Here is a 27,812-nt window from a genome sequence, read left to right as displayed (position 1 = left end):
CGTAGTATAGGTAAAGACGTTTTTAAGTTGCATATCATGGACTGGAAGAAAAAATATTGTTTAAAATGTCTATACTACCAAAAGCAATCTATACATTTAATGCAATCCCTACCAAAATACCCCAGCATTTTTCACAGTGCAGAAAAAACAACCTTAAAATCTGTATGGTACCATAAAAGACCACAAATAGTCAAAGCAACCTGGAAAAAGAAAAAAGCTGGAAGCATCACAATTCTGGACTTCAAGTTATATCACAAAGCTGTAGTAATCAAAACAGTATGGTACTGGTGCAAAAACAGGCACATAGATCAGAAGAACAGGACAGAAAACCCAAAAATGAACCTACAATTACGTGGCCAATTAATCTTCAATAAAACAGAAAAGAACATCTAATGGGAAAAAGAGAGTTTCTGCAACAAATGACGTTGGGAAACGTGGTCAGCTAATGCAAAACAATGAAACTGGACTATTTTCTTACACCATACACAAAGATAAACTCAAAATGGATTAAAGACCTCAATGTGAGACCCGAAACCATAAAAATCCTAGAAGAGAAAAGAGGCAGTAACTTCTTTACATTGGTTTTTGCAACTTCTTTCTAGATCTATCTCCTGAGGCAACAGAAACAATAGCAAAATTAAACTACTGATGCTATAACAAAACAAAAAGCTTCTGCACAGAGAAGGAAGCAATCAACAAAACTAAAAGGCAAACTATGGAATGGGAAAAGATATTGGCAAATGCCATATCTGATAAAAGGTTAGTATCCAAAATGTATGAAGAACTTGTAAAACTCAACACCCCAAAAATGAATAATCCAATCAAAAAATGGGCAGAAGGGGTGCCTGGGTGGCTCAGTGTGTTAAGCCGCTGCCTTTGGCTCAGGTCATGATTCGGGGTCCTGGATCGAGTCCTGCATCGGGCTCTCTGCTCAGCAGGGAGCCTGCTTCTCTCTCTCTTTTTCTCTGCCTGCCTCTCTGTCTACTTGTGATCTCTCTGTCAAATAAAATAAGTAAAATCTTTAAAAAAAAAATGGGCAGAAGACATGAATAGACATTTTTCCAAAGAAGACATACAGATGGACAACAGCCATATGAAAAGATGCTTGGTATCACTCATCATCAGGAAAATAAAAATCAATACTACAATGAGATATCACCTCATACTTGTCAGAATGGCTAAGATCAACAACACAAGAAGCAAAAGGAGTTGGTGTGGATATGGAGAAAGGGGAACCCTTTCACACTGTTGGTGGGAATGCAAACTGGTGCAGCCACCCTGGGACACAGGATGGAGTTCCTCAAAGAGTTAAAAATAGAACTACCCTACAATCCAGCAAGTGCACTACTAGGTATTTATCCAAAGGATACAAAAATAGTGATTTGAAGGGCACATACATCCCCATGTTTATAAGCAGCCAATACACAATAGCCAAAATACACAATAGCCAAAATACGGAAAGGGCCCAGATGTCCATTGACAGATAAATGGATAAAGAAGATGGATAAAGAATTGGATAAAGAAGAATAAAATCTTGCCATTTGTAAGATGTGGATAGAACTAGAGGGTATTATGCTAAGTGAAATAAGTCCATTAGTGAAAGACAAATACCGTATGATTTCATTCATATGTGGAATTTAAGAAACAAAACAGATGAACATAGGGGAAGGGAAAGAAAAATAAATTAAGATAAAAACAGGGAGGCAGGGGCGCCTGTGTGGCTCGGTGGGTTAAAGCCTCTGCCTTTCGCTCAGGTCATGATCCCGGGGTCCTGGGATTGAGCCCCGCATCGGGCTCTCTGCTTGGCAGGGAGCCTGCTTCCTCCTCTCTCTCTCTCTGCCTGCCTCTCTCCCTACTTGTGATCTCTATCTGTCAAATAAATAAAAAAAAAAAAACAGGGAGGCAAACCATAAGAGACTCTTAACATAGGAAACAAACTGAGGGGTGCTGGAGGGGAGGTGGGTGGGGAGATGAGGTAACTGGATGATGGGTATTAAGGAGGGTACTTGGATGTAATTAGCACTGGGTGTTATATGCATCTGATGAATCACTAAATTCTACCCCTGAAACTAGTAATACACCCTATTTAACTAAATAGAATTTAAATTAAAAAAAAATTTTTAAGTTAAAAATAGAAGCACTACTAGGTATTTACTCAAAGAATGCAAAAACACTAATTCAAAGGGACACATGCACCCCAACGCCTATAGCCACATTATTTACAATAGTTAAGATGTGGAAGCAGCCCAAGTGTCCCTTGATTGATGAAGAGATAAAGCAGATATGGTGTTTATACATGTGGTATGTGTATATATGTGTGTGTATGTGTATATGTATATAATAAAGTATTACTCAGCCAAAAAAAGAACAAAATCTTGCCACTTGCAACAAAATGGATGGAGCTAGAGGGTATTATGCTAAGTGAAATAAATCAGTCAAAGAAAGACAAATACCATATGATTTCACTCATATGCATAATTTAAGAAACAAAACAAGTAAGTGGGGGGTGGTGCATAGAGGCAAACCAAAAACGGATTCTTAATGAGAGAGAACAAATTAATGGTTACCAGAAGGCAGGTGGTGGTAGGATGTGTTAAATAGGTGATAGAGATTAAGGAGGGCACTTGTTGTGATGAGTACCAGGTGTTGTATGGAAATGCTGAATCAGTAAAATGTACACCGGAAACTAATATTACACTGTATGTTAACTAACTATAATTTATTTTTTTTAAATATTTTATTTATTTGACAGAGAGAAATCACAACTAGGCAGAGAGGCAGGCAGAGAGAGAGAGAGGAGGAAGCAGGCTCCCCCAGAGCAGAGAGTCTGATGTGGGGCTCGATCCTAGGACCCTGGGATCATGACCTGAGCTGAAGGCAGAGGCTTTAACCCACTGAGCCACCCAGGTACCCCACTAACTAGAATTTAAATACAGTGGTTTAAGCCTCTGCCTTCAGCTCGGGTCGTGATCTCAGGGTCCTGGGATCGAGCCCCGCATCGGGCTCTCTGCTCAGTGAGGAGCCTGTTTCTCCCTCTCTCTCTGCCTGCCTCTCTGCCTACTTGTGACCTCTCTCTCTGTCAAATAAATAAATAAAATATTAAAAAAAAAAACTTTAAAAAAAAGTTGCATAAGGGGAGTTGAAATTGTGACTGTGGGATGGGGAGGGGCAAGGGATTGCTCTCCTTCATTATAAACCTAGTGGCACCATTTGATTTTTTTAACTGTACATTTATGATGTAAATTTTTTTGTTTTTTATAAATGCTATCAGTCTTTTATAAAAGCAAGGGTCAGCAGGCATTTAAAAATTGAAAAAAAGGTAGATAGATATGACATTGAATCACATAGTCTATAACAGTGAAAACTATTACCAGCTTAAATGTTCATCAGTAGGGGATTCGTTAAATAAGTATCAGTAAAATAAATATAAATAAGTATCATAAAATAAGTATCATAAAATAAATGGAATATTTCATGGCCTTTGAAAACAAAGCATAGGTGGATATGTGTTGACATGGAAAGATCTCTCCATATCTTTTTAAGTGAAAAGATCAAGTTGCAGAAAGGATGTATTGAAGCGTGTATGTATATATACACATGCGTGTGCATATATTTACGTCTGTGTACATGTTTGTGCCTATATGGGAGAGTGTATCTTCCTATATGGAAGATACAAAATAAACGATCAGCTGTGGCTACCTCTAGGGAGTGCTTGGAGCAGGGTCAGAAGGACTCTCACTTTTTCTGTCTAAATATGTATTGTCTGTATTTTTATAGTGAGCAAGTACTACCTCTATTTTTGAAGATAAGTCCACAAAGATAGGATTTTTTTTAACTAAAATACACACAGAAGGGGCTTAATCATTTGCATCTGACTTCAGGAAGCTCAGCAGCAGCAGAGCAGAGTAGGGCGGTAGAGGAGAGGTGGAAGTCATGTGGACCATGGGGAGACAATTCTGGTCCAGGCAAGAGATGGGGACCTGAAATAAGACACCTGTGAGAAGGACGGGACACGTAGAACAATTCTGAGTTAGAAGAGGTATGGCAAACGTTTTGTGCTGATTTTCCAGTAATGATAAAGAATTTTTTTTGTTTTGTTTAAGATTTTACTTGACAGAGAGAGAGCGAGAGTGCACAAGCAGGGGAAACAGCAGAGGGAGAGGGAGAAGTAGGCTCTCCGCCAAGCAGGGAGCCTGATGCGGGACTCAATCCCAAGACTCTGGGATCATGACTGAGCCGAAGGCAGATGCTTAACTGACTAAACCACCCAGGCATCCCAAGGAATTTGTTCTAATAATTCGTTTTGTAGTAGAAAGAAATGGAGAGGTGGCTGGGACCCAAAACTCCCCAAACTGTGAACAACCCTGTTTAAGACCCTAGAGTATCTCTGTCCTAAGAATAAGTTTAACAGCTGACCAAAGTTTGGTATCAAGGCAGTTTGCGTTCACATCCCCCAGTGGGAAGACTTTGTGGTCAGCAACTGCAAGTTAGCCCTGGCAGTCTGTGGTCTTTATTACAGCCAGGTCTCTCGGGCCCCTTTTCTGTTGGTTAGCACCTTCACAGGACTGCCCCACTTGTGATGAGCAAAAGCAAAGAAAGTCAATACCAACTGGAACAAAAGGTATGTGTATGGAGGAGGTAAGCAGCAAAACCCCAACTGGCTGTACCTGCAGGTGTATTCTGAAGGTACCTGGGAATGCATGGAGCTGTAGAGGAGGGTGTGAGGGTAAGGTGACATAATCCATGTCCATGTGGAAGGTATCTCTGCTCAGCTCCCGTCCCCCTGCAGGGACCAGTAGAAGAGGAAGAGGAGGAGGGGAGGCCCTGAGAATATGTCCCATCTGACAGAGCTATTAATAATCTTTGGTTACACAAAGGGAGGCCCAGAGCTGGGTTTAGAAGGAAGGGCAAAGGAAAGAAAAGGATGAACAACTTTATGAGGGATGAAAGCCTGAATTGATGGAAAGAACAAAGAAACAATAACCAGAATAAGAATGTTTGCAATTAAGTTCTAAGTTGTTTGCTCATCCGTGACATAAACTGCCTCCTTTCACAAACATTTAGAAAAGTTTGTTACATAAACGAAGACCTATAATTGTGGGTTAGGGGATAATAAATAAATCATAAATAAAATGCATAATTCTGTATCTGGGAGGAAAAAAAATGAAACAATAATGGCCCATTTAGGACAGCTGGTAGATTAATTTTATCTGAATCTTAAAAGAAGAGACAGCTTATCTAACATTTAAGTTAGATGCTGACAAAATTAAGTCACTTGGACTATGCAGTCCACAGGGATCAGCCCTCTGGAGTGGAGTAGAGCAGAGAATGAAGGGGAGGCAATGTACAGAGAATTCCCAGCACACAGACACACCACCCTCAAGGAAGGGTAGGGAAATGCAATTCTCAACTGTGCCCTGAAGGGGAGAAAGGGAAACATTTGTTGAGTAGCCAAAGTGACAACCACAGTAGGTTCACTGACAGAGGAAATTTCTCAGACTGTTTAGAAACCAGAGCAGAAACAAAGGGCCTTATGTGGGTTTGGGGGATACTATTAGAAATATTCCTCATTCAAGAAAATTCTCTATAATTTTCAGCTTATTATTGGCTCCTCCAAAATGTCCTGTGAAGCGGGACTCCTGGTCCCTCACAGCCCTGATGGCCATGAGCCAGGACAGTCTGCCTATCAGGGTATATTGAAGAAGTGGTGATAAAGAGCAAGCTTTCTTATGTCCTTCATATTTGTGTAATGCTTTGAAGTGGACCACGCTTGCCTATAAGCACGATCTCATTTTGACTTCAAATGACTCCATGAGTGTACAGCAGTGTCTATTTGGGCAAAATGTCTTTGAGAGGAGAAACGTCCAAAGAGACAGAATGAGTGGGGAACTTACATGGGAGATTTTACGGTGAGTCACCCCTGATACTGGGCCCAAGGGGTACAACCATGAAGAACATCAGGTCTTCTGCCCCCTGAGTCTCCCTAGCTTGTGGCAATAGAGACCACCTTCCTTTTGGGAGAGAAAAGCTGGCACAAGCTGCATCCCCTCAAGCAGCACTAAAGCTGACATGTTTCCGGAGCAGCTGCTACCTGGGTTCTCACTGGTGCTCCATGCTGGGGTCCACTCAGGGCGGTCCTAGTGACTAAAAGGCTGAGTCCTGTAGATCTTGTCCTAGCTTGTTTTGATTTGGCCCTTCTGGTGGAAGAGTTCCTGGGAGTATCTGATGCCAACACACAAGCATGGTAGTTGCTCTGGGAAAATGCCTGACCCCATTCTGACCTTCCAACCAAACCTCTAATTTGGAAACTGCATAGGAAATATGATTTCCAAGTTTGGCAAGTGTTGTGTGGCTCATTGCCCTTTTTCACTTCCTCCCCGTTCTCACCCCAAAAGTGTTGGATGGACCTAAATGGAGAAGTCCTGGTTTCCAGTCCTCTGGGCTTTATCCAAATGTATTCACAGGCCAAAGAGTGCCATGAAAACAAAGTCATTCCTTCAAGAAAAAATGCACGGGTAGAAGAATCTCTCTTCTCCCGTCTCTGTACTCCTCCCATCCCCAGGGAGAATCAGAGGCGAGGACCACCAGAATGTATAATTCATCCCTGGTGTACAGATGGAACTCAAGTGAGGCTCATGAGCTTCAAGGGGACACACTGACTGGTCTGCAGACCTGGGGATCCACCTCGACTGCCTTGCCCACTCTGCTAGGTGAGTGCCCATCAGATGGTCTGGATGTGAATCCTGGATCTGCCTCTAGTATCCATGTGACCGTGGCAAATTTCTGACCTTTCCTCTGATTCAATTCGGAAATAGGGAAATAGGGGTAAAAATAAAACTTATCTCTCAGGTAATAGACTGTAATCTCCCACTAAATATTAAGCACAACTATTATTGTTGTTGTTGTTATTTTATTGAACAGAGAAAGAGTTCTATCCAAGAACATTACTATAATTTCTGGAAGGTCTTCCACCTCCAGAGAAAGAATGGAGAGCCACTGGAAGTTTATGGACAGCTGATCTCCCTGCCTGGTAGAAGGCAGATCATTTCAGGACATAGCAGCTATCCCATAGCAGATGGTCTATGGCCTGGGGAAAGAACTTGGCCTTTCATGTCTAGGCTCTGAATCCAGACTCTCTGCTCCCTACCCACGTGAGCTTGGGCAGGCTTTCAAACCTCTCCAAACCTATTTCCTCATTTATAGGCCAAGAACAATATGTAACCCCAAGGTGCACTTGTGTGGATAAGAAATAATATATGCGAAGAGACTTGTATGGTACCCGGCTCAATGAATTGTAGCTAGTATTTTGATTCTTATTACATCTGATCATGATCAACCCTTGTAACCAGGACAGAAAAGTGCACACACATGCACACACATACACACTCACACAGGTCTAGAATGGCCTTGCTTTTGGGTGTGGCCTTCTCCTCTTGGCAGGAACTGGGTCCTGCTATTGATTTAAGGAGCATTAAGGAATAGATGGGGAAATGGATATGGAAAAATAAAATAGAAGAATAAAATAGAAGAATAATGACTAATGATCACATGCATTTTGTAGTTTACAAACCATAAATTTTACCAAAATTGCCTCAGGTCACCTTTTTTTTTCTATATTGAAGCATGCTTGACATATAATATTATATTAGTTTCAGGTATACACCATAGTGATTCAACACTTATATACATTACAAAGTGATTCCCCACTATAAATCTAGCTACCATGACTGACCATGAAAATCTGTACCTTTTAATCCTCTTTCCCTATTCCCCCTCACTCCCCATCTCTTTGGTAGCCACCAAATCATTCTCTGCATCTATGAGTTTATTTCTGTTTTGTCTCATTTGTTTGGTTTTTAGAATCTGCACATAACTGAAATCACATGGTTGGTAATTTTTCTTCCTCTGTTTTATTTCACTGAACATAATACTTCTAGGCTCATCCATGTTGTCACAAATGGCAAGATTTCATTCTTTTTCATGGCATCTCATGTCACATTTTAAGCAATGATCTAAATCAACACCTCAAACGAGACTATTTTGAACCAGTAGCCTCACTATAGACCATAAGCAACTTTGTAAGTGTTCTTTCCTTGCCTCTTGGTTAGTTTCTCTGTGTCACTAGATAGTTGGACAAGGATTACAGTTTGTACCACTAGACTTCAATTTCCAGTATCAGCCTTGTCCACTAAATCCTAAACTAACCACAATCTCAAAGCCTCTTAAGTAAATATATAGCAACCATTTTACCTGCCATGATCTACTGGTGTTTTATCTTTTTTTTCAAACCTTATTGTAGGTTGGTCTCAGATACTGCATATATTAGACATTAAAAAGTAAATAAATAAAACCAGTAAAAATTGATTTCTAATCATTATACTATATCCTGGACCATCGCCTTTCTCTTGAAGTGAATTCAGATTAAGACTAATTTACATTGATTTTTAAAATCTAAATTGCACATTTATCTAACTACATTCAAAACACAGGACCAAGTTTTACATTATTGTTTAAGCTTTTTGGAGAGCTTAATTGCATATCATTTATGGGTGACGCTAGTCTGTACTGAGAAGATTTTAGTACTTTTAGTGTTTTATATCATTTGACGCGGTTCCCTAGAAAGTAAACAGTCCACTTTATATAGGTATTACTTGAGACCCTTCATTCCCTCATCTCCCTCACCACACCAAAACAAAAGGTCAGGGAGAGTCGTAGACATCTGGGCAAGATTAGGTATGAGAAATTGTTCATAGGGAAGTTCTCATTATTATCTTGTACCTAGAACAGAATTCAGCATAAAATAATAAGCACAGTAACTATTAGCATCAGTAATATGCACTAATGAAGGGAACTGAGACATAGTTAACCAAAGTTTATGATCATCTGACATTGCCAATGACATTCCTCATATTTTCAAGTGAGTTTCCTTACCATTTTTGGAATTCTTCCAACACCATTCATGTGTTTCAAGGAAAAGTAGTCCATCATCCCCATCTCCAGAGTTACAGAATCTGATTAGTCTCAGGTTCTGCGCTTTTTCTTACAGAGGCAGATAGTACATATTTTAGATGTTATAGACCAAGAGGCATAATCATTTAAAAAGTTAGAAACCATCCTTACATCTTAAGACATAATTAAAAAGTGGCTGGCTGGATTTGGCCTATAAGTCAGAGTTTTGCAAGCCCTTGGTCTGGGCCATCATGATAATCCCATGATCTTTGCCAGTTATGGTCAGGAGTCTTGGTTTAATCCCATGGAATATTTCATTTCCCTGAGAACAGATATTGGTCTGGGGATGAACACATGATTTATAGTGACCCAATATGACCAAAGAGAAGAACCTGATTCTACTGTTGGGAGAACAGTTCTCTCTCTCTCTTTTGCTTTATCTTATCCTTTTTCTTTCCCTCCTTGCCCTTGCCTGTCTCTTACTGGAGATAAAAAAGTGAGCATATTACAACAATTGCTGATGATAGCCATCTTGTGGTGATTAGAAAAGCCAACTTGAGAAGAAAACAGCTCCATGGAGAATGACAGAGCTGAGAGAATCACAGAGAGCAGAAACAGAACCCTGATTATACATATCCTGTAGCCCATTCCACTTTGGTACTTCTTATTATGTGAAAATTTTTAAAAGTATGTATTAGTTAAGCTAACTTAGTCAAGTTGACTGTTTCTTGCAGCCCAAAGCATTCTGATACAAAATGAAATTCAGGTGTCATCAATAATAATTAATATTACAACTTCTGTAGCTAATAGTCTTTGGCCACTCATATAGGAATAAACTGTTCTAACTGTACCCTCAAGTATCTATCATTTGTGAATAAATGTTAAAAGCACATCAACTCATATCTGGAGATCCTGCTATGGCTAGGTGGAGATGCCTACCAATCGCTTCCATCAAGATACTACTTGCCCATCTCAAGTGCCACCTCTAGTACTCTCCCCTACTCTTTCACCATACTGACAGAGCTAGATCACATTCTGAGCAGAAATGTAGGAAACGTTGCTATTCCATGTTTTAGAGTAGGCTAAGTTACTGCAACAAAGAGACCCCAGAATTTAAAGGAATAGAGAAGCTTATTTTTCTCACATGTAACAGTAAAATGAGTATTGAGTTTACTGAGAAGGATTTTGGGGTAGGATAGAACTGGTGATAGTTCTCCAATTTTATGGGTAGCTTCTAGATTTTTCTGTTAGCCTTCCCTCCAGAGAGAAGGAAAGGACATGGAAGAGTGAATGTTCACGGAAGAGGTTCGGAGACAGATCTTAAAGTGGCAAACATCACGTCTCAGATTCCACTGAAGAGAATTACTCAACCCACATGTACAAACCCAGTAAGGGAAACTGGAACTAGAATGTTCCTGGGCAGCCATATGCCAAATAATCATTCAAATGCTATGAAAGGAAGGAAGGAAGATAGATAACCACCTCTGCCACATGCTTGTGTGTTATTAGCCAGACCTCCAAAGCCACACAACCTGTGCATCAAGAATCACATTCCCTGTTAAGATAGTCCTTCCCATCCTGCTCTAGTCTCAGGGCTTATCCTTCTACATTGATTCTGTAGCTTGCTTTTAACCATTCCATTTGATTCTTTAACCCTGATGAGAAAGATTGGACAAATGTTAACAACTCCATTTTACAGATAAAAAACAAGAGGTTAAGTGATTTGCCTAATATTATCCAAGTTATCAGCAGAACTGAGACCTGGCAAAGGCTCTTTCCTTGACCAAATTCTAGACATGCTCCTCTGAGCCTGACCAGGCCCCATTCCTGGGCATGTCCTCAAGAGTACGGTTTTAGGAAGAATCCTGATCAGTCAGTGTGGCCAAAATGCCCCACCCCCAGTATCTAACCAAAGTCCTCTTCCTCCACCGTCTCCCAAGTGGTGTCTAATCATCTGGCCTGCCTTCAGCCTAAGAATCTCCTTAGGGAAGTGTGGCCAGGACACCACCCCACCATACCCCTTATGTCTCCTCTTAGTCATTTGCTGTTAACTGACTTCCTCATCTTGCTCCTTACCTACAAATGCCTACTTTTCCTTGTTATATTTTGAGTTGAGTTCACTCTCTTTCCCCTACTGCAAAATCCTATTGAAGTAGTCCAGAAGAAAGACTGTCTTAGCATTTAACAGGTGTCATGAATAGTTTTTTCTTGAGCAAACCAGAATTCAAGTATCCTGGTTTAAATTGGGTACTTTTTTCATGAAGACATAGACTAGGTAAAAGCAACACATACATATGCTCACTCACATACTCTTGTCCATGAAACACCAAGAAGAGACCACATGTCAAAGGCACAAGAAAAATATCCAGCCAGAGAGGAATCAGAGCAAAAGCTCTGGAGGAAAAGAATAGTTGTTTTGTGTTTTCTCTGCAGCCTCTCATCTATTCTCTGTTCTGCCTTGTGCTATGGATGCATTTCCTGGGCTCCCTTGCTGGCTGGTTTCCAACTGGATTCAGCCAATTAGAAGCACCACAAGATATTAGGAGATGGGGTATCTCTTCCCTCATCCTTTCCTGCCTCTCTGGAAGTTATTACATCCCTCCATATCTGCCTTCTACCAGGAATACCCTCCCCCTTGGCCCTAGCTTCTCTCTGAGCTCTAGCCATACTTTGTTCCCCTTGCCCCTTTAATCCCAGGGGTGATAACCGTTCCTACCAATTCTGGTCTCTGATTGCCTCAACATCCCTCAGTGATTCTTTTAACCTTGACTTAGCCTTGCCTCCTCCATATATTGTCTCTTCATATGAACTATCTGGGGTAAATTATTTCCTTCAAGGACCCTGAATGATATAGAATACATGTATGACATCAGATTTCTAGCTAGAGGGAAGTATTGCTGAGAGTCATTCTCACTTCTGCAATAAGTACACTATTATTCTAACATAACCATCACAATAACATTTACCCTCCCCCAATTCAACATGTAGGTACCACTTCCCTACAGGGAAAGCTGGCTTTGCCTTTAGTTCTAAAGTTGAGTTTTTTGTTTTTTTTTCTTTTTTTAATTCCCCCTCTTTCTTTTGCAGATGCAGTTTTTGGTCAATGTTTTGTGGTTTGTGGTTCACCTGCTGGCAGCAGAAAACACTGAGATGTTGTTTTATGCCAATCAGAATTTCTTTCCAGTGCTAAGGATACTCAAGCAAATTTTCACCAGGGAACATGAGGGAGTACCATCCATTAAATAAGGATTAACGGTTGCAGGCTTTCACCCTGTCTAAGAGGCTTTTGGTAATGTTAGTGACAATATAATAGCTAACATTCATTGTGAATGTATTTTGTGCCAAGTCGGTTCTCAGGACTTTACATGTATTTACTCACCTAATCTTCATGAAGGAGGAAGGGACTGTAGCTTGGGAAAAAGAGATAAAACTTTTTATTCTGACTTTAGAACCAGAGAACATCAGAATAGAAGGAAACTTAAAGTTCACTAAATTTATCTTTCTTTCTACAGATGAGGAGAATGAGACCCAGAAATATGATATGACTTCTCCACATCTGTTCGGCTAACTGGTAACAGAGCTAAGATGCCACCCTACATCCCTCTTTCTTCTCCTTCAAACATATTAAATCTACAAGTCAACATGAAGCCAAAAGTTATCATCTCGGCAACTCATGAGTCAGTTAGATTGACACACAGAAAGGGGAAGGAGTCTCAATAAAAGATATTCCACATCCTAACTCTTTGCACATTAACCCACATCAGTGATTGCAGAGAAAATAGACATGGTAGCTGAGCCCTGGGATCCATGAGGTTCAGAGGCACTTCTAAGGCCAGGTGGTACTTTATCACCAAGATGAAGGATACTTCCTAAGACAAACTGAGACTTCTGAGTGTGAACTTATCACCGTCCCTATTCTGGCCTGGCGATGGTAAAAATTAACTCTCTAGACAAGGCTTTAGTGAACTTTTCCCATAAAAGGCCAAATAATAAATACTTGACTCTCCAGGCCATGTGGTCTTGGTTAGGACTAAATTTTAATGTCTTTCCAAGCTCCAGTCTGCTATGTTTTTATTTAATATTTATTACTCAGAGTGTGGATGACATTGTTGTAGTATCTGGGGAGAGGAATAAATTAGACACTCTTTCAATACCTGACTTCTATGTCTGGCAATATTGCAACCTAAATTCAGATAATGCCCTGATAATACAGCACACTTAACAATACTGGATAAAATACTTAAAAAAATAAAGTATGACTGTGTTGATGGAAAAGCAAGAGAATTTTTTCAAGATCAGAAAGAAAATGTAGAAAGTGCTAATCCATAAGGGAGAGTGTCAGAATCAGCATTTGCCCCAGAGAAATAAGTCCATTCTGACAGTCTATAATCTGAGTTTTAATAGACCTCTACAGGAAATAGGATACAAAGCCTATGGCCTGGGTAAAGTAAGAATTTGGAATGAAGCCTCACCTAAAGTCAGAATTTTCAAAGGATAAAATCTTCAGCAGGGGGGAAAAATCACCCTACAAAGGAAGGTGGCTGTGATACATGAATGTCTTAGCCTTAGCTCTGGATGACTGAACAAAGGGAAGTTACTTCTGTAAGCTACACTCATGCAGATGAAGGCTAAAAGGTCTACTAATTATCTGGCTCCCCGCAAATGTAAAATTTTAGTTTAAATTAATTCTGGGTTAGCAATACCACCAAAAACTAGGAGAAATACATGTCTTTTACAGAGGAACACACTTTAAGATCAGGTCTCAAATAATTTCCACAGATATATCTGTGGTAGGCTGAACAAAGTTCCCTCAAAATGTCCATATCCCAATCCCTATAACTTGTGAATGTTGCCTAATATAGCAAAGGAAACTTTGCACATGTGATTAAGTTAAGGATATTGATATGGGGAGATTATCCCAAATTATCTGAGTGAGTCCTAAACACAATTACAAGTATCTTTGTAAGAGGTAAACAAATGGAAACTTGACACAGAGGCTATGATGTGAAGACACTGCAGAGAGAGATTTGAAGATTCTACACTGCTTGAAGATGGAGAAAGGGGACATAAATTAAGAAATGCAAGCAATGCTGTTCTAAAAGCTGGAACCGGCAATGAAATTTCTCATCTTTCAGAGCCTCTGGGGGGAGTATAGACTTGAAACAACTTGGCTTCATTCCAAAGAAACCCTTTTTTGGACTTCTGACATCTAGAACTATAAAGGAATAAATCTGTGTTGCTTTAAGCCACCAAGTTTGTTGTAATTTGTTTCAGCAATAATAGGAAAGTACAAGGAATGCTAAGCCCAAGGAATGTGAGCTCTCAAAAAGAAAACAAAAACCAAAACTACTAATCATACAAGGAAATAAGTTATCATGAGAAACAATCTGCAAAAACAACATACTACAGAATCATACCAGCAAATAACAGTAGATGTTGAACTTGACAGATGTAGAATATTAAATAAGATTGATTAATATGTTTGAAGAAATAAAAGAGAGAATTAAAAGTACAACAAAGGAACGATATCATAAAGTAAAAGAACCAGATAGATTTTTTTTTAATATTTATTTGTTTATTTTGAGAGGGAGGGAGAGAGGCAGGGAGAGTGTGTGCACACAAGCAGGAAAGGCAGAGGGAGAGGGAAAGAGAATCCCAATCAGACTCTCTGCTGAGTGCAGAGCCCAATACAGGGCTCTATCTCACAACTGAGAACATGACCTGAGCAGAAATCAAGAGTCAGATACTTATCCAACTTCATCACCCAGGCACACCCAAATAGAATTTCCAAGGTGAAAAGTATAGTGGCTGAAATTAGAAATTTAATCTATGTGCTAAACAGATTAGACACAGCTAAGAAAAAAAAATTGGTTTACTGGAAGATAGACACAAAAAAATTACCTAGCTAGGCTATAGCACAGTATAACAAAGAGATGTAGTATGAGAGAAAAGTTAAGAGACATGGAGGATAGAGTAGGATGGTCCAATATTTGCCTAATCAGCAACCTAGAACAAGACAAGAAAGAAAATAAGAGAGAGACACTAAAATATTTAGTGAGATAATGAATGAAAATTGTCCAGATATGATGAAAGTTATCAAGCCCTCAATTTTAGGAGTCTCATCATATCCAAGGCAGAATAAATAAAGAATAATCCATACCAAAACACAGTATGGTGAAACTACAGGACACCAAAAATAAAATCAGCTTATCATGGGAGAGATAGTTGCAGATTACCTACAAAGAAAAGAAAAAAATTAACAATTGACTTAGAAGTCAATAGAAGAAATAGAAGTCCAAATTCAGAAGTATCATATTTTCAAAGAGCTTAGAGAAAATAGCTTTCAACTTCTATACCCTGCAAAATTATTTAAAAGGATGAAGGAATAAAATTAAAATATTTTTATATGAACCAAAAGAGAAATTTTACCCCCCAAAAATGTGAGTAAATGAAATTTCAAAGACAAAAGTAAAATGATATAAAATCTCAGGAAGAGAAATGGAGAGTAAATAAATTAGAAAATTTGTAGAAATTTGTGGGGATTAAGAGGACAATAGCAAATAAATAAGCAAGAAAGGAGGGGGCTAAAGTTGTTCACATTCCTTATATTATTTCAGAGGGTAGAAAAGACACTGATAAATATTAGACTTTTAAATATGACGATTAAAGCTTCTAAGGAATGATGAAAGTAATACAAACAGAATTAAGATTTACAAATGAATAAAGGAAAAATGTAATGAGGGAGAAAATATCTCAATCTGAAGCTAAAAAAGAGTAATAAAAAGCTAGAAAAGATAGGGCAAATATAAAGTATAAATATACTAGAAATGAATAAAAATGCATCAATAATCACAAACACTGTAAACTGACTAAACTTTCCAGGCAAAATACAAGGATGTTCAGAATGAATTTTTAAAAATATAAATCCTGCATCATGTTATTTTCAAAATAACACCTAAAACATTATGGCACAGAAAAAATGAAAATAAGGAATGGAAAAAGATAGCAGTAAAATTCTAACCCAATAACTGGGTTATAGTAATATCAGAGAAAATGTACTATAATGCAAAAAAAAAAGCATTACTAGAGATAAAATTATCACTGCATATTGATTAAAGGTCTAGTTCATCAGGAAGATAAAACAGTTGTAAATTTTTATGGTCCTAATAATATTGATTCAAAATATACAAAGTTAAATGACAGAGTAAGAAGTTAACAAATCTACCATCATAGCAGACTATTTTAACACACCTCTAAATAATTGATGAATAAAGCAAGGAAAAAAGAAACAGTAAGGATATAGATTTGAGTCACACAGTTAACAAAGCCACAAACAACTACTTCAGATTATCCCATGTTTCCAGGCATAAATTGAATATTTACAAAAATTGTTCCTCTACCAGGCCATAAAGCAAATCTCAATAAATTCCAAAGCATGAAGACAGAGACCACATTTTCCAACCATAGTAAGATAAAGTTAGATTCCACAATTAAATGGTAATTAAATAAGACAAACTTTCTGTCCCCAAGAGGCTTATACTCTAGAAGCAGAGACAAAGAAGGAAGGGACTGCTTGGAATAAAAGTCAGGTAAGTTCTAATAGATGCAAAAAGCAATTCTGAGGAGACATAAAGAAAGATCACCTCATCCTGACTGGCGAATCAGGAGCAGTCTAACAGATATGCTAATATCTGGACTGTGCTTGAAAGATGAGGATCGGATGTGGGGGAACAACATTCTAGGCAAAGGCACAGATTAAAGTTGAGTGGTCAACAATTCAAAGATGATCATTAAGGTTAGTTTTTCTAAAGATTATTAATCTTTTTTTCTCCATAAGCCTCTTTGGCACTCTGATGAGCCTGTGGACTACCTCCCCCCATTTTTTTTAATGTGAATTACAAAGGAAACTAAATATAGTGAAATACAGTTATTAAAATAACTCAGAAATATACTTTCTTTTGTGTTAATTTCAAAGTCATGATGAGCTATAAACAATGTCTTTCAAGATCCCTGCAAAAAGCATAATGTGATATGAATATATCTGTCATTTCTGTTGGTGATGAAGTCACAGCACCACTAATACTACAGTAGTTAGGTTCCTGCATTCATTATCAATAGAAATTTCATTTAAAAGTTAATGAAAATAAAGATGTAATTTTCTCCCAGTATTTGGTCTATTAAAGGCATAATACGAAATAAAACACAAACCTGATCATGACATACTTTAGGTGTTAGACTATGAAAGGGATTTGAAGTTTTCTCGGGTATTGTACAGATTTTGATGCAACAAGTTTTGTGTTGTTTTGTTGTGTTTTTTTTCTTCCTGCACTAATAAACTATTAAGTGAGTCTGATCCTTTAATATATACTCTTATAGTACAATAAAAGTGACAACTGTGATTTTAGCTAGGAGTTGTATACATAGACATTTCTTAATTTCAAGGCATTGAAAAGGTTCTAAGATTCAAGGTATTCCTGTGATCCCCTACTGCATATTATAGAGGCTGAACTATTACCATTTTCAGGATATCACATTCTAGTCTTCATCTACCACCTCATGTTTGCATAGCAAGTCTGTTTTAGTTGCCTGAAGTGCACATGCCTCATTTTGGTAATCTACTTTAGTCTATTTCTGTGCACTGAAAGACAGTCCAATTCAGTATTCCACACTTCAATATTAATTTGTCTTTTCAGCTATTTCAACAGAGGATGTGTGTCCTCTGCTACAACTTGGCTCAAATCCATCTGTCATTTTATTGACCTACTGGAAACAATGTCCAATGCATTCCAGCTCACAGATTGAGTTTGCTTTAGCCACACATGAAACCAGGACACTGTTAAGTGTCTATTTTTAAAAAGAACATTCACAATGACAGAGATTTTCCACATGGAAATGAATATACATCATAGAAACTAGCATATGGAACAAGAATGGAAGCTTTCAAAATTTCAAAGGTTTAGCATATTACTTAAAATAACAATTTACTGTGGACTCAGGTACAGTCTTGTGCATTTCCTTTAAATGCTGATTTATAAAGGGCATTTTCCCCAATAGTTTTTGGAGAAGCACTCAGTGACACAGGTAGATAATTTTGAAATACACTATCTGTTTGCTACAAAGAAAGAGAACCAGGCTATTTGGGGGAGAGAGGAGTAAATTATTTCCCAATATAAAACTTTCCTTCAGTAAACACATTTATGAGACCAAGAGATGAGGGTGATTTTTTTTTAAATTTCTTTAAGGGCATGTGATCCTTAATGAATTGTACACAGAATAATCCAATGTAAGTATAATTTTGATCCCTCTTATCTGTGGCACAGTTCATTGCATTATAAGAGAGGGGTGCTGTTATTTATTTTGTGATTTACATGACCCCAAACAAATAAGAAACTGGCAAACATTCATTCTATAAATGTGAAGTGGGCAGAATTAGTGGGATTTTTCTTAAATCCCTAACCAGGAGGAATGCAGGGCTTTATTTATCAGGTGAAGAGGAGGGCTCCACTGACAGGACAAACAGAAAAGGCCCATTGGAATTAGGCTCTGTTCCTCATACTCTGTTTACAAATGCCTCCTTCTCTATGGAAGAAGCAAATTACTCAGTATCACTCTGAGGGTTGCTCTGCCTAGGAAAGCTACCTAGTATTTTCTCTATTACCCTGAGTTGCTTTTTTATTTTCAACCACATTATTTGCTCTATTCAAAAAAAGGAAATAATTCTCAAAGTGAATCTCTTCCAAGGAATTTTAAGAATAAAAGTTTCTCTCCATCTTTCCTCAAATATTAATATGAATTTTGGAAAATAGTCATTTCAAAAATCCATACTTCACAGACTACTATATAGATTTCCAATTACACTTTAATTCCAAATCAATTCCTATTTTTGCCAGAAACACCAATCCTAAAAATTTTTGTTGGTTAATTCAATACATGAAATTTATAATCACAGAATATTTTAAACATTAATTTAGAAAACTAAAAAAAAAAGTAGCTGTGAAGAATAGAAGTATAATTAAAGACAAATACAAGGCAACCTTTGACAACAATTATCTTCAGAAATGACTAGATTTCCAAACTTTAATTACGGGCTATGATTTATTTCTACAAAATTAAGATTTCTTCTCGGGCACAAATTAACTAGCAATTTTTCCTGCCATGTAGATTGCTAATCTGAGTTCAAATCTTAGCTCTTTCACTTTCTAGCTGCCTAACCCTGTAAATCACAATCACTCAGAAACAGTAAAATGTGAATCAAATTATCTCCCTCTTAGGTTTGAGGATTAAATCAAATAATTAATGAGAATATGCTTTGTAAGCTATAAAGTGTTACTGAAAGATTAAGTATCACCAGTGCTTTTTAAAGTACAAACTGAGATATCATTACTCATATTTGATATATTACAAAATGTCTCTCTCAACCCTTTTGTCTTCCTAACCCCCTCTTCCCTCTCTAAATTGGCATGAAAACTTATTGTTTCTGCCAAATCAGTCTGGATGTGAACAGCCATTTATTAAAGATGTGCATCAACACTACTTGCAAAAAAAAAAAAAAAAAAAAGAAAGAAAGAAAGAAAAAATAAGTGCCAGTACATGGCATTACAAAAATCAGTAGACATTTTTATTAGGTCAATATTTTACACAGAGAGTATTAAGTCAAATGCATGAAAATGCCATTTTTTTGTAGATCAGAAAAGACAAAATATTGGCAATTTCATATGATCAACCTATTATCTATTGAAAAAATGAAAAGAGACCTCAACTCTCTAAGAAATACTTAAATGAAATAAAGGGTTGTAATTGTCTTGAACATACATACACCAAAAAACAAAGAACAAACAATCTTCAAACATCAACTTACTAGTAGCATTTTGTTTCCCCTTATTCAATTCCTTTGTCATATAGTCTGAACTAGAATTTGGGTCTTTTTGATAATGAAGTTACCCAACAAGCTTGAAAGAGTCCTGTTTAATAATATTGCACTAATCTATTGTAAACTTTTTTTTTTTACTTTGGACAGTTTTCTGATTATGAAAATACTGAACACTCGAAAGAAAAGAAAGAAGGCTCATTGTATGAGATTTGAAAAATACATAAAAATATAAAGAAGAAAAAAGATTCTTTTTATTCTCAAAATATTTCTCTACAAATTCCAAAATTTTTCTCTACACTTATATTTGGGCATAGTTGAAATGAAATTATACATGTAATTTTGAACTATGCTATCTTACACTTAAAAATTTTATTGTAGGGGCACCTGGGTAGCTCAAGTCAGTTAAGTGTTTGCCTTCAGCTCAGGTCATGATCCCAGGCCCCACATCGGGCTCCTGACTCAGTGGAGAGCCTGCTTCTCCCTCTGCCTGCCGCTTTGCCTACTTGTGCTCTCTCTCTCTGTGTCAAATAAATAAATAAAATCTTTTTAAAAAAATTTTATTGTAAGTAGCTTTCAATGTTAACTCACTTTCAGTAAATATAATTTTTATAGATAAGGTAATTTCTTATTATACAGGTGTGTTATGTCTTACTGAATCTTTCTACAATTGTCAGACACAGAGTTTTATATCCAATATCTCAGTGAGCATCCTCATACATACTATTTTCTCTGTTTCATATTTTTCCTTATGATGAAGTCTCAGAAATAGAATTCTTGGGTAAAAAGCAAGACTCTTTTTAATATTCCTGATATATATTGTCAAGTGCTTTCCTTAATTTACATTCTCATCAATAGTGTTTGAGAATATCTATTCAATATAAAACATTATCATCTCAAAGTACTATTAAATGTTTCAGTTCTTGCTTGCTCACCCTCCTACAACTATGAAGTACTATAGATTATAAACATGCAGTCTGATTATTTTAATTCTTCAATAGAAAGCTTTTTTCCCCACCGAATAAATTAGTTTTAGTTTAATGTTATTTGTATTATTTTGACTTACAAAATATACTTTGACCTTGTCACTATACTACCAATTAATGGCAAATATGTTTTTAGTTATTTACATGGTTATTTACTTAACAGGTAGTTACTAAGCATCTACCCAGATATTTGGTAACAGTTACTTAAGGTGGATGTAAAACAGTGGAAATTAGAGACAATAAACAGTAAACCAATATAAAAAGTAATTTTACACAGGGATAAGTCCTAAGGAAGAAATAAGTTTATTACAGAGAGAACGGGTAGGGGTACAACATTTGACAAGATGGTCAGGGTAGGCTTCTCTGATGAGCTGACATTTGAGCAGGGACATACATAATGAGAAGACTCTACCCTTATGATAGTCAGTAAGAATCAAGTCCTTGAGTTTGTAATAAACGTACAAAATAAAGAGGAGAAAATAACAGACTGCTTAAATTCTTATAATTCTCTTATGAGAACCAAGACCGTAGCTTGAAAATTCAATGAAGCGAAAGTTTGAGCCAAGACAACCACAAAGGACACATTACTAGTTTCATTGGGTATGCGGTGTTTTTCATGTTAATTATATTCTAATGAGAAAAGCCACATGTAAATGAAGCAAACTGTCATTAGCCTAAGTAGCTACAGTATGGGAGGAGCCTGGGAGATGTTTGTGCAGTGTACAAAAGATGAGATGTCAAGAAAATTGTCTTAGGTTGTAAATGAATGAGATCTTCTGAATCTTGGAAATGGGGAAGTTCTTGATGACATGGTTAAGGTCAGTGTAAAGAACCTGAATGTTTTCTAGAATCCACACTAGCTCAGCCCCTTGACCAAGTGGATTTTGCTGCAAGGGAGGAAACTTCAAAAGTTAAGAGATTTTCAAGCTCATCTTTTTTTGTAGTTTTAATGGATGCATGTAGGTTTGCATGTAGCAAAGAAGGTGACATGTTCCTCTGAATGATAGGCCTATTTAATATTGCCACTAAGGGCGGTCAAGTTCAGCCAAAGTTTTCCATAGACAGATGGAAGAGTTAAAATAAACAATAAGTGTTTGAAGACTATTGTCTGACCACAGAAAAAGGAAGCTGAATCATATTATCTCTGAATTTTTCAAATATATATATATATAATCAGAAGATCTCATAAGATGTATGTTATGTAGCTTGTGTCCAAAATGGCCACCATCAATGCCTCCCTGTCTGCCCATGTCATTGCCTCATTGAGAGGTAAAATCTATTCTCCCCTCTTCTTTAACCTGGGCCAGCCTGAGTGATTGGCTTGGCTAGTAGAGTGGGATGCAGGTAACATTCTAAGGCTATTGAGGCTAGGTCATAAGAAGCATTGCAGTTTCTCCCCGGGCATCCTGGAATTATCATCTGGGGTAATTGAGCTACCATTTAAAAGGCCAGTTATCCTGAAAGTATCATACTGTAAGAAGCCTAAGTCACATGGAAACCTGCAAGTAGAGATACCACATGGGAAGTGTGGTCAAGGAGCACTGACGCATCAGACATGTAAGTAATGAAGCCATTTTGGAAGGGGGGTCTTCCAAACACTTTAGTAAAAAAATACCTATTTTCTTGATCACTTAATTACTCATTCTCTCTATTCATTATTGTAGAGAGTTTAGATTAATAAGAATTAGGGAAAAAGTAATAAATTTTATTTAAATAATTATCTTTAAATCACTCCTTCCTGGGACAGGAGTGAATTATTTCAAAGAAATATCATCTTTCAATTTCTTCTTCTGAGACATTTCCAAAGTGCAAATAAAAGAACCAAAAAGAATACTGAACAATATAAAGACAATACAGTATTAAATGTCCAGCTAATAGTGAATCATATGATTCAATTCAACAGAGAAGGCTCCACTAAGTCTGTAATAAAAAAGTAATGAGTTTTATAACAAAACTGAAAAGAAATGCAGATAGAAATCTTTTCAGTACAAAGACAAGAAGGATTTACAATTGAACACTGAAAACACTCCCAAGTTTGAACACCATGACTGATGAACTCTGAATATTCAAAAATCTTTAGTTGAATACATTAATCAAAATACACAGTAGTATAACTGCATCTCATCATTTTGCCTCATCGTGGTTGCAGTGTGAAATGAGAGCAGAGAGAGGAAAAGAAAGTGCAGTCCAGTGGAAATGCACACACTCTCCAACTTGTATTGGGAGCAATGGCATTTTGAAGCCACAAAGGACCTGAAAAAACAGAATTCACCTTCCTCATTTTACAGTTGAGGAAGCAAGATACTCAACAAGAGTTAGCTGCTCAAGGACACAGTGTAGTTTTTATTGGAAATAAAATAAGAATCTAGGAATTCTGACCCCAGACTAACAACCAGATTTCTTCCCCTAGAATTACTTAAACTACCCAAATTATTTTTATTTTTATTTGTGTTTGTTCTTTCAAAAGATTTTATTTATTTATTTATTTGAGAGAGAGAGTGAGCGAGCAAGAGAACAAGCACAAGCAGAAAAGCAGCGGCAGGTGCAGAGGGAGAGGGAGAAACAGACTCCCCACAGAGCAGGAAGCCTGATGCAGTACTCCATCCCAGGACCTTAGGATCATGACCTGAGTCAAAAGCAGACACTTAACTGACTGAGACACCCAGGTGCCCCTTTACTTACGTTTCTTTCATATGTATTCAAAGAATAATATTTGGGTTTATTTTACATAATTAATAAGTGAAAACATAATTGGTTATCTACCATAATTGGCTATCTAACTTACTGGTTAATAAGTGAAAACATAATTGATTATCTATCTATCTAACAGGAGGAGAAGGAAAGCCAAAGGCCAGGCTTTGTCAGGAATAACAATGGAAGATTTTATGTTATAAGGTACCAGCAGCTGTGCTTGTTTCCATTCTTTTTGCCTTCTTCCAAAAAAACAAATCATATCCTATTGTGTTCCTGCTTTTTGTCATGCCCTGGAGATTATTTTTAAAATGAATAAAATATAATTCCTGACCTCAAGGAGCACACGTTTAGTCTATAAGTTTTCTAAAAACATTAAGTTACTATAAAATAAAATGTTTAAAATAAAACAAAAAAAGAAGGATCTTTGATTTAATTGTCCCATTTCACATATTCAAAATCAGACAGCAGGTATTTCTTGGCTGGAAAAAAAAAAAAAAGAAAGAAATCCTTCAAAACATCCAGCTATAAAGCCACAGACATGGTTTGTCATGAACCTAGACAGCAACAGTTTAATACGGGGTGAATGAAATCTAAAATCCATCTTCTAGTGGAACCAGTTCTTATAGAATATAATTATTTTTTCATACTAAAATATTATACCACCCAAAAGGCTCTATTTTTTTCCCATGCTAGTTCATCCTGGCATCCCAATGTGGATGAGTTTTCGGTTACCAAGTCCTTTGGATTTAAAGGTCAATTAGTTTGGTTCCACTTTAATTAGAAACCATCATAATAGTGCTGTGCGAGTAATTTATAGAGGCATAAATATTGACATCAATTTTTGTCAGATATTCTGATATCATAAACATCATGTAAATCTAAGCACCAGCAATCAATTTGCACATAATAGACAAATTTTATTAGAACTGTATGACTGCACTACTTGGTTTTTAGAGTCCCTCTCTTCTTGCTACTTTAAATCATCGTTTTAAATCATGTCATAATGTTCCTCACAGCAAGCAATCAAAAACAGAAAATTTAAGTTTATTGGATCTTTGCCTAATTTAATGATTTTTCTCCAGAGTTGTGCTCTCTTGGAGCCCTGCAATGAAGTTTTGGCTCTGTGCCTAGAAACACCTCCATATTGTTCAAAACGGGGTGAGGCACAAACTAAAGCTATAGCAAGGAAAAACACTTGCTGCTTCTAAAATCTGAAGAGACTGTTGTTAAAACTGTTTGTGTTCCGTTAGGATGCCTGGTAGGGAAGCTCTCTGCTTTGCTCCTCATTCTGAAAGGGGTAACCATGAGTCACTGAACCACAGTCCTCAAGAGCTCCTGCACTCAGATGTTTCTCAAACTGAAATCCATGGATGTATTTGCAGAGGTCCTTGAATTCCCTATGAAAATATTTTAAATTGTTTATTCAAAATTAATTTCCTTATTTGTTATCTCTGCTGTTTATCATCTATTTCTCTCTCCTAGAATATAAACTCTGTTAGGGCAATGATCTTGTCTGTTATGTTCTCAGATAAATCCCAAATGCCTAGAACAATTCTAGCCCAAAGTGAGTACTTTTTGTCCAACGGACTAACTAAGAAATGAAAATTTTACGTCATTTATTAACAAGTCAGGAAATGACAGATGCTGGCGAGGATGTGGAGAAAGGGGAACCCTCCTCCACTGTTGGTGGGAATGCAAGCTGGTGCAACCACTCTGGAAAACAGCATGGAGGTTCCTCAAAATGTTGAAAATAGAACTACCCTATGACCCAGCAATTGCACTACTGGGCATTTACCCTAAAGATACAAACATAGTGATCCGAAGGGGCACGTGTACCCGAATGTTTATAGCAGCAATGTCTACAATAGCCAGACTATGGAAAGAACCTAGATGTCCATCAACAGATGAATGGATAAAGAAGATGTGGTATATATACACAATGGAATACTATGCAGCCATCAAAAGAAATGAAATCTTGCCATTTGCGACGACGTGGATGGAACTAGAGCGTATCATGCTTAGTGAAATAAGTCAATCGGAGAAAGACAACTATCATATGATCTCCCTGATATGAGGACATGGAGAAGCAACATGGGGGGGTAGGGGGATAGGAGAAGAGTAAATGAAACAAGATGGGATTGGGAGGGAGACAAACCATAAATGACTCTTAATCTCACAAAACAAACTGGGGGTTGCTGGGGGGAGGTGGGATTGGGAGAGGGGGAGCGGGCTATGGACATTGGTGAGGGGAGGCGAACCATAAGAGACTATGGACTCTGAAAAACAACCTGAGGGTTTTGAAGGGTCAGGGGTGGGAGGTTGGGGCAACCTGAGGGTTTTGAAGGGTCAGGGGTGGGAGGTTGGGGGAACAGGTGGTGGGTAATGGGGAGGGCACGTTTTGCATGGAGCACTGGGTGTTGTGCAAAAAGAATGAATACTGTTACACTGAAAAAATAAATAAAATGAAAATTTTACGTCATTTAGATGCCAACCACATAATGGGAAGCAGTCCCAGGACTTCACCGCCAGCCTTTGGGAGCTGCATTTTATAACTGTGCTACACCAAGAAATAAAGTTTAACATTAAGGCAGTATGCCTCAAACTGGAAACCATGGGCCCTGGGCTCTATGGAAATGTTCACAGAGGTCCACAAATTCTGAAGACAGAGAAACACCCATCAAGTCCAATTCACTCACTTTACAAATGAGGAAACTGAGGCTAAAAGGGACAGGCTTTCTCAAGGCTGCGCAGTCAGTGTGAGAGCCAGAATTAGCAGCCAGGTCTCTTATTTCTTAGCCCCCTGCTTTTCTCATTCTACTGCACTAATTTCTCTTGGACTTCTTGATCTTCCATTCAGAAAATCCTAACTATTAAATCCAAAACCAGAACCAATCATTTCAGTAAGGAAAGAAAGGCATTTCATTGTCAAAGGTTATTCTATTTCTTGCTTTTCAATATGTTATTATTTTATGATGCTGACTTTATTTTTAAACCTTGAAGTATTTGTAATGTTCATGTGTTTACTCTCTTGGCTGCTTCTTAGTTTATGCTATCTTGACTAGCTTATGAATGATCTGAGGACCTGACCCATGTTTTTACCATGTTATTTACCAACATCCAGTTTCCAATGGGTTTTAACTTACAATAAATAAAAATGTCCAAGAATCATTTTCTTGGTATTGAGAACATCAAACCAACCTGGACTTAAGTTCCTCAAATTGGGAAGAACTCGCAAAGGCTGAGGAATATCCCTTCTAATCACGTCTTTCTCTAAATAACTGATTTTTCTGCCTTTCTTTCAAACCTTCACTTGACGACCCAGAAAACTCCTTTTACACATGGAAGTGCAACCCTGGGATATATATCACACCAGTGTCCTAAAAAGAAACATAACCCAGGGGCACCTGGATGGCTCAGTGGGTTAAGCCTCTGCCTCCAGCTCAGGTCATGATCTCAGGGTCCAGGTCATGATCTCAGGGTCCTGGGATCCAGCTCCGCATCGGGATCTCTGCTCAGTGGGGTGCCTGCTTCCTCCTCTCTCTCTGCCTACCTCTCTGCCTACTTGTGATCCCCCCACCCCCGTCAAATAAATAAATAAATAATCTTTAAAAAAAAAAAAGAAAGAAAGAAAAGAAACATAACCCAGTGTGGTACAGTTGGGTTGAACAGAAACATTGTCTTAGAATGTTGCTAGGTGTCTTCTTCAGTCATCTTTTTCCTGCTGACTTGTGTTAGTTGATAAAATTATGAGACTTATCACTCATTCAAAATGATAAAAAATGGTTTAAGGAAATCACTGGATAATTTTTTCAAGATTTTATAAATTATTCAGCCAGGTACAATGCTCTAATAGTCCATTAGAAGATCTATAGACTATTTTTCAGAGCATCACAGAGTCATTGAGTCAGAGCTGGAAAATATTAGGATCATCTGATTCACCCCAATGAAGAATAAACTGAAACCCAGCAAAGGGAAATGATTTGCATAAGGACATCCAGCTAGTCAGTGAGAGACTGGAATTCTAAGATTTCTCTTACTTTGATAACATACAAGTAATTTATATTCAACAAATATCTCTGTTGTGCTTATTATACTGCTAATGGAAAATTTATGATATAGAATCTAATATGTTTCAAAGATTTGATAATTTAGCCATTTTAGATCAATGTTTCCCTGTGGGGCATACACAGCTTTGCCCCATGCTCTCTCTGATATGTTATCAGTACTCTTCCTGATATTAACCATCCCTTTATTGTGCTGAAAATACTTTACTTTATATTTCATTAGGCCATTATTATATTTTTAATTATTATGTT

Source organism: Meles meles, chromosome 6 (genome assembly GCF_922984935.1).
Source record: "Meles meles chromosome 6, mMelMel3.1 paternal haplotype, whole genome shotgun sequence".
Lineage (NCBI taxonomy): Eukaryota > Metazoa > Chordata > Mammalia > Carnivora > Mustelidae > Meles > Meles meles.
This window is presented reverse-complemented; position numbering follows the sequence as displayed.